Raw genomic sequence first — 8,141 nt, forward strand, 5'->3', positions numbered from 1 at the left:
GCAGAATATCAAAATTAGTCGAAATAACATCATTTTTAAACTTGTTTGTGTGAAATTTTGGAGAAAAAGAGATAAAACCGATAATTGTGATTTTTAGGAGGAGGGGCTCGGTTGTGTTGCAATAAGGATAATTGTAAACGCGGCAGCGGGCGCGAAGCGCCCGTCTGCCGCAAGACGTCTCCGTTGATTTTTTTCGTTCAGGTAAATTGTGAATCTGACTCGAGGGCTTGATCGGGAAGGAGTAGAGGAGCTCGGCGTGCAAATATTTTCACCGGGCGGCTATCGGTTGCGGAGTTATAGCTAATTTGCATATTTAGCCGTATTTGCTAACTTTGGAACCGTCCATGCTAGAGCAACGGGAATGGTCTAGATCGGCGCAGAATGTCAAAATTAGTAAGATTCTATGCATTTCATTCGATGAACTCTGAATATTCGTCGGCAATAGCCATGTTTCTATGATGAGAACTTGTGAATGCTGCAATGTGTTTTTCAACTTTTGAACCGTTCATCCTAGGACAACGGGAGTGGTCTAGAAAGATGCAGAATTTGTTTTATAATACGTTCCGATGTATTTCGTAAAGATTTTGACCGCAGTTTTGGCGTAGTAACGAGTTTTCTCTCGGAAATTCGCAGTGAAATTTTTCGTTCAGGTAGTTCACAATTCCAACACCAGGGTAGTGTGGGGCCCATAGAGAAGAGCTTGCCACATAAATATTTCCTCGCAGCGACTTGTAATAGAGCCACAAAATCGATTTTTCTGAAAATTCCGGAGTCAAAATTTTCATTCAGGTAAATCGTAAATTTGACGTTAGGAAAATGTGGGGCACATAGGGAGGAGCTTGCCACATGAATATTTCCTCGGGGCGACTTGTAATTGAGCCACAAAATCGATTTTTCTGAAAATTCCGGAGTCAAAATTTTCATTCAGGTAAATCGTAAATTTGACGTTAGGAAAATGTGGGGCACATAGGGAGGAGCTTGCCACATGAATATTTCCTCGGGGCGACTTGTAATTGAGCCACAAAATCGATTTTTCTGAAAATTCCGGAGTCAAAATTTTCATTCAGGTAAATCGTAAATTTGACGTTAGGAAAATGTGGGGCACATAGGGAGGAGCTTGCCACATGAATATTTCCTCGGGGCGACTTGTAATTGAGCCACAAAATCGATTTTTCTGAAAATTCCGGAGTCAAAATTGTCATTCAGGTAAATCGGAAATCTGACAGCACCGCATGGTCGGGAAAGCAAAAAGCGGTTCGGCACATAAATATTTCAATCGTGCGGCTTGCGGTTGAGGAGTTAAAGCGAATTTTCAATTTGAGCCGCAATTGCCAACTTTTGAACCGTACATGCTAGATCAATGGGAATGGTCTAGATCGACGCAGAATCTCAAAATTAGTCGAAATCTATGCATTTCAATATTTAAATATCAAAGATTCGTGAGAAATCAACATTTTACTACAGTGAGAACTTAGGAAACCTTATGCAAAAAAGCTAACTTTTGAACCATAAATCGTAGAGCAACAGGAATGGTCTAGATCGACGCAGAATATCAAAATTAGTCGAAATAACATCATTTTTAAACTTGTTTGTGTGAAATTTTGGAGAAAAAGAGATAAAACCGATAATTGTGATTTTTAGGAGGAGGGGCTCGGTTGTGTTGCAATAAGGATAATTGTAAACGCGGCAGCGGGCGCGAAGCGCCCGTCTGCCGCAAGACGTCTCCGTTGATTTTTTTCGTTCAGGTAAATTGTGAATCTGACTCGAGGGCTTGATCGGGAAGGAGTAGAGGAGCTCGGCGTGCAAATATTTTCACCGGGCGGCTATCGGTTGCGGAGTTATAGCTAATTTGCATATTTAGCCGTATTTGCTAACTTTGGAACCGTCCATGCTAGAGCAACGGGAATGGTCTAGATCGGCGCAGAATGTCAAAATTAGTAAGATTCTATGCATTTCATTCGATGAACTCTGAATATTCGTCGGCAATAGCCATGTTTCTATGATGAGAACTTGTGAATGCTGCAATGTGTTTTTCAACTTTTGAACCGTTCATCCTAGGACAACGGGAGTGGTCTAGAAAGATGCAGAATTTGTTTTATAATACGTTCCGATGTATTTCGTAAAGATTTTGACCGCAGTTTTGGCGTAGTAACGAGTTTTCTCTCGGAAATTCGCAGTGAAATTTTTCGTTCAGGTAGTTCACAATTCCAACACCAGGGTAGTGTGGGGCCCATAGAGAAGAGCTTGCCACATAAATATTTCCTCGCAGCGACTTGTAATAGAGCCACAAAATCGATTTTTCTGAAAATTCCGGAGTCAAAATTTTCATTCAGGTAAATCGTAAATTTGACGTTAGGAAAATGTGGGGCACATAGGGAGGAGCTTGCCACATGAATATTTCCTCGGGGCGACTTGTAATTGAGCCACAAAATCGATTTTTCTGAAAATTCCGGAGTCAAAATTTTCATTCAGGTAAATCGTAAATTTGACGTTAGGAAAATGTGGGGCACATAGGGAGGAGCTTGCCACATGAATATTTCCTCGGGGCGACTTGTAATTGAGCCACAAAATCGATTTTTCTGAAAATTCCGGAGTCAAAATTGTCATTCAGGTAAATCGGAAATCTGACAGCACCGCATGGTCGGGAAAGCAAAAAGCGGTTCGGCACATAAATATTTCAATCGTGCGGCTTGCGGTTGAGGAGTTAAAGCGAATTTTCAATTTGAGCCGCAATTGCCAACTTTTGAACCGTACATGCTAGATCAATGGGAATGGTCTAGATCGACGCAGAATCTCAAAATTAGTCGAAATCTATGCATTTCAATATTTAAATATCAAAGATTCGTGAGAAATCAACATTTTACTACAGTGAGAACTTAGGAAACCTTATGCAAAAAAGCTAACTTTTGAACCATAAATCGTAGAGCAACAGGAATGGTCTAGATCGACGCAGAATATCAAAATTAGTCGAAATAACATCATTTTTAAACTTGTTTGTGTGAAATTTTGGAGAAAAAGAGATAAAACCGATAATTGTGATTTTTAGGAGGAGGGGCTCGGTTGTGTTGCAATAAGGATAATTGTAAACGCGGCAGCGGGCGCGAAGCGCCCGTCTGCCGCAAGACGTCTCCGTTGATTTTTTTCGTTCAGGTAAATTGTGAATCTGACTCGAGGGCTTGATCGGGAAGGAGTAGAGGAGCTCGGCGTGCAAATATTTTCACCGGGCGGCTATCGGTTGCGGAGTTATAGCTAATTTGCATATTTAGCCGTATTTGCTAACTTTGGAACCGTCCATGCTAGAGCAACGGGAATGGTCTAGATCGGCGCAGAATGTCAAAATTAGTAAGATTCTATGCATTTCATTCGATGAACTCTGAATATTCGTCGGCAATAGCCATGTTTCTATGATGAGAACTTGTGAATGCTGCAATGTGTTTTTCAACTTTTGAACCGTTCATCCTAGGACAACGGGAGTGGTCTAGAAAGATGCAGAATTTGTTTTATAATACGTTCCGATGTATTTCGTAAAGATTTTGACCGCAGTTTTGGCGTAGTAACGAGTTTTCTCTCGGAAATTCGCAGTGAAATTTTTCGTTCAGGTAGTTCACAATTCCAACACCAGGGTAGTGTGGGGCCCATAGAGAAGAGCTTGCCACATAAATATTTCCTCGCAGCGACTTGTAATAGAGCCACAAAATCGATTTTTCTGAAAATTCCGGAGTCAAAATTTTCATTCAGGTAAATCGTAAATTTGACGTTAGGAAAATGTGGGGCACATAGGGAGGAGCTTGCCACATGAATATTTCCTCGGGGCGACTTGTAATTGAGCCACAAAATCGATTTTTCTGAAAATTCCGGAGTCAAAATTTTCATTCAGGTAAATCGTAAATTTGACGTTAGGAAAATGTGGGGCACATAGGGAGGAGCTTGCCACATGAATATTTCCTCGGGGCGACTTGTAATTGAGCCACAAAATCGATTTTTCTGAAAATTCCGGAGTCAAAATTTTCATTCAGGTAAATCGTAAATTTGACGTTAGGAAAATGTGGGGCACATAGGGAGGAGCTTGCCACATGAATATTTCCTCGGGGCGACTTGTAATTGAGCCACAAAATCGATTTTTCTGAAAATTCCGGAGTCAAAATTGTCATTCAGGTAAATCGGAAATCTGACAGCACCGCATGGTCGGGAAAGCAAAAAGCGGTTCGGCACATAAATATTTCAATCGTGCGGCTTGCGGTTGAGGAGTTAAAGCGAATTTTCAATTTGAGCCGCAATTGCCAACTTTTGAACCGTACATGCTAGATCAATGGGAATGGTCTAGATCGACGCAGAATCTCAAAATTAGTCGAAATCTATGCATTTCAATATTTAAATATCAAAGATTCGTGAGAAATCAACATTTTACTACAGTGAGAACTTAGGAAACCTTATGCAAAAAAGCTAACTTTTGAACCATAAATCGTAGAGCAACAGGAATGGTCTAGATCGACGCAGAATATCAAAATTAGTCGAAATAACATCATTTTTAAACTTGTTTGTGTGAAATTTTGGAGAAAAAGAGATAAAACCGATAATTGTGATTTTTAGGAGGAGGGGCTCGGTTGTGTTGCAATAAGGATAATTGTAAACGCGGCAGCGGGCGCGAAGCGCCCGTCTGCCGCAAGACGTCTCCGTTGATTTTTTTCGTTCAGGTAAATTGTGAATCTGACTCGAGGGCTTGATCGGGAAGGAGTAGAGGAGCTCGGCGTGCAAATATTTTCACCGGGCGGCTATCGGTTGCGGAGTTATAGCTAATTTGCATATTTAGCCGTATTTGCTAACTTTGGAACCGTCCATGCTAGAGCAACGGGAATGGTCTAGATCGGCGCAGAATGTCAAAATTAGTAAGATTCTATGCATTTCATTCGATGAACTCTGAATATTCGTCGGCAATAGCCATGTTTCTATGATGAGAACTTGTGAATGCTGCAATGTGTTTTTCAACTTTTGAACCGTTCATCCTAGGACAACGGGAGTGGTCTAGAAAGATGCAGAATTTGTTTTATAATACGTTCCGATGTATTTCGTAAAGATTTTGACCGCAGTTTTGGCGTAGTAACGAGTTTTCTCTCGGAAATTCGCAGTGAAATTTTTCGTTCAGGTAGTTCACAATTCCAACACCAGGGTAGTGTGGGGCCCATAGAGAAGAGCTTGCCACATAAATATTTCCTCGCAGCGACTTGTAATAGAGCCACAAAATCGATTTTTCTGAAAATTCCGGAGTCAAAATTTTCATTCAGGTAAATCGTAAATTTGACGTTAGGAAAATGTGGGGCACATAGGGAGGAGCTTGCCACATGAATATTTCCTCGGGGCGACTTGTAATTGAGCCACAAAATCGATTTTTCTGAAAATTCCGGAGTCAAAATTTTCATTCAGGTAAATCGTAAATTTGACGTTAGGAAAATGTGGGGCACATAGGGAGGAGCTTGCCACATGAATATTTCCTCGGGGCGACTTGTAATTGAGCCACAAAATCGATTTTTCTGAAAATTCCGGAGTCAAAATTTTCATTCAGGTAAATCGTAAATTTGACGTTAGGAAAATGTGGGGCACATAGGGAGGAGCTTGCCACATGAATATTTCCTCAGGGCGACTTGTAATTGAGCCACAAAATCGATTTTTCTGAAAATTCCGGAGTCAAAATTGTCATTCAGGTAAATCGGAAATCTGACAGCACCGCATGGTCGGGAAAGCAAAAAGCGGTTCGGCACATAAATATTTCAATCGTGCGGCTTGCGGTTGAGGAGTTAAAGCGAATTTTCAATTTGAGCCGCAATTGCCAACTTTTGAACCGTACATGCTAGATCAATGGGAATGGTCTAGATCGACGCAGAATCTCAAAATTAGTCGAAATCTATGCATTTCAATATTTAAATATCAAAGATTCGTGAGAAATCAACATTTTACTACAGTGAGAACTTAGGAAACCTTATGCAAAAAAGCTAACTTTTGAACCATAAATCGTAGAGCAACAGGAATGGTCTAGATCGACGCAGAATATCAAAATTAGTCGAAATAACATCATTTTTAAACTTGTTTGTGTGAAATTTTGGAGAAAAAGAGATAAAACCGATAATTGTGATTTTTAGGAGGAGGGGCTCGGTTGTGTTGCAATAAGGATAATTGTAAACGCGGCAGCGGGCGCGAAGCGCCCGTCTGCCGCAAGACGTCTCCGTTGATTTTTTTCGTTCAGGTAAATTGTGAATCTGACTCGAGGGCTTGATCGGGAAGGAGTAGAGGAGCTCGGCGTGCAAATATTTTCACCGGGCGGCTATCGGTTGCGGAGTTATAGCTAATTTGCATATTTAGCCGTATTTGCTAACTTTGGAACCGTCCATGCTAGAGCAACGGGAATGGTCTAGATCGGCGCAGAATGTCAAAATTAGTAAGATTCTATGCATTTCATTCGATGAACTCTGAATATTCGTCGGCAATAGCCATGTTTCTATGATGAGAACTTGTGAATGCTGCAATGTGTTTTTCAACTTTTGAACCGTTCATCCTAGGACAACGGGAGTGGTCTAGAAAGATGCAGAATTTGTTTTATAATACGTTCCGATGTATTTCGTAAAGATTTTGACCGCAGTTTTGGCGTAGTAACGAGTTTTCTCTCGGAAATTCGCAGTGAAATTTTTCGTTCAGGTAGTTCACAATTCCAACACCAGGGTAGTGTGGGGCCCATAGAGAAGAGCTTGCCACATAAATATTTCCTCGCAGCGACTTGTAATAGAGCCACAAAATCGATTTTTCTGAAAATTCCGGAGTCAAAATTTTCATTCAGGTAAATCGTAAATTTGACGTTAGGAAAATGTGGGGCACATAGGGAGGAGCTTGCCACATGAATATTTCCTCGGGGCGACTTGTAATTGAGCCACAAAATCGATTTTTCTGAAAATTCCGGAGTCAAAATTTTCATTCAGGTAAATCGTAAATTTGACGTTAGGAAAATGTGGGGCACATAGGGAGGAGCTTGCCACATGAATATTTCCTCAGGGGACTTGAAGACAAAAATCGATTTCAAAATGAAAAATTTATAGGAAATGAAATTACGTTAAAAAGGGGAAAAAAGGAGCTTGCCACATGAATATTTCCTCGGGGCGACTTGTAATTGAGCCACAAAATCGATTTTTCTGAAAATTCCGGAGTCAAAATTTTCATTCAGGTAAATCGTAAATTTGACGTTAGGAAAATGTGGGGCACATAGGGAGGAGCTTGCCACATGAATATTTCCTCGGGGCGACTTGTAATTGAGCCACAAAATCGATTTTTCTGAAAATTCCGGAGTCAAAATTGTCATTCAGGTAAATCGGAAATCTGACAGCACCGCATGGTCGGGAAAGCAAAAAGCGGTTCGGCACATAAATATTTCAATCGTGCGGCTTGCGGTTGAGGAGTTAAAGCGAATTTTCAATTTGAGCCGCAATTGCCAACTTTTGAACCGTACATGCTAGATCAATGGGAATGGTCTAGATCGACGCAGAATCTCAAAATTAGTCGAAATCTATGCATTTCAATATTTAAATATCAAAGATTCGTGAGAAATCAACATTTTACTACAGTGAGAACTTAGGAAACCTTATGCAAAAAAGCTAACTTTTGAACCATAAATCGTAGAGCAACAGGAATGGTCTAGATCGACGCAGAATATCAAAATTAGTCGAAATAACATCATTTTTAAACTTGTTTGTGTGAAATTTTGGAGAAAAAGAGATAAAACCGATAATTGTGATTTTTAGGAGGAGGGGCTCGGTTGTGTTGCAATAAGGATAATTGTAAACGCGGCAGCGGGCGCGAAGCGCCCGTCTGCCGCAAGACGTCTCCGTTGATTTTTTTCGTTCAGGTAAATTGTGAATCTGACTCGAGGGCTTGATCGGGAAGGAGTAGAGGAGCTCGGCGTGCAAATATTTTCACCGGGCGGCTATCGGTTGCGGAGTTATAGCTAATTTGCATATTTAGCCGTATTTGCTAACTTTGGAACCGTCCATGCTAGAGCAACGGGAATGGTCTAGATCGGCGCAGAATGTCAAAATTAGTAAGATTCTATGCATTTCATTCGATGAACTCTGAATATTCGTCGGCAATAGCCATGTTTCTAT

Source organism: Daphnia magna, linkage group LG6, assembly GCF_020631705.1.
Source record: "Daphnia magna isolate NIES linkage group LG6, ASM2063170v1.1, whole genome shotgun sequence".
NCBI classification, from domain to species: domain Eukaryota; kingdom Metazoa; phylum Arthropoda; class Branchiopoda; order Diplostraca; family Daphniidae; genus Daphnia; species Daphnia magna.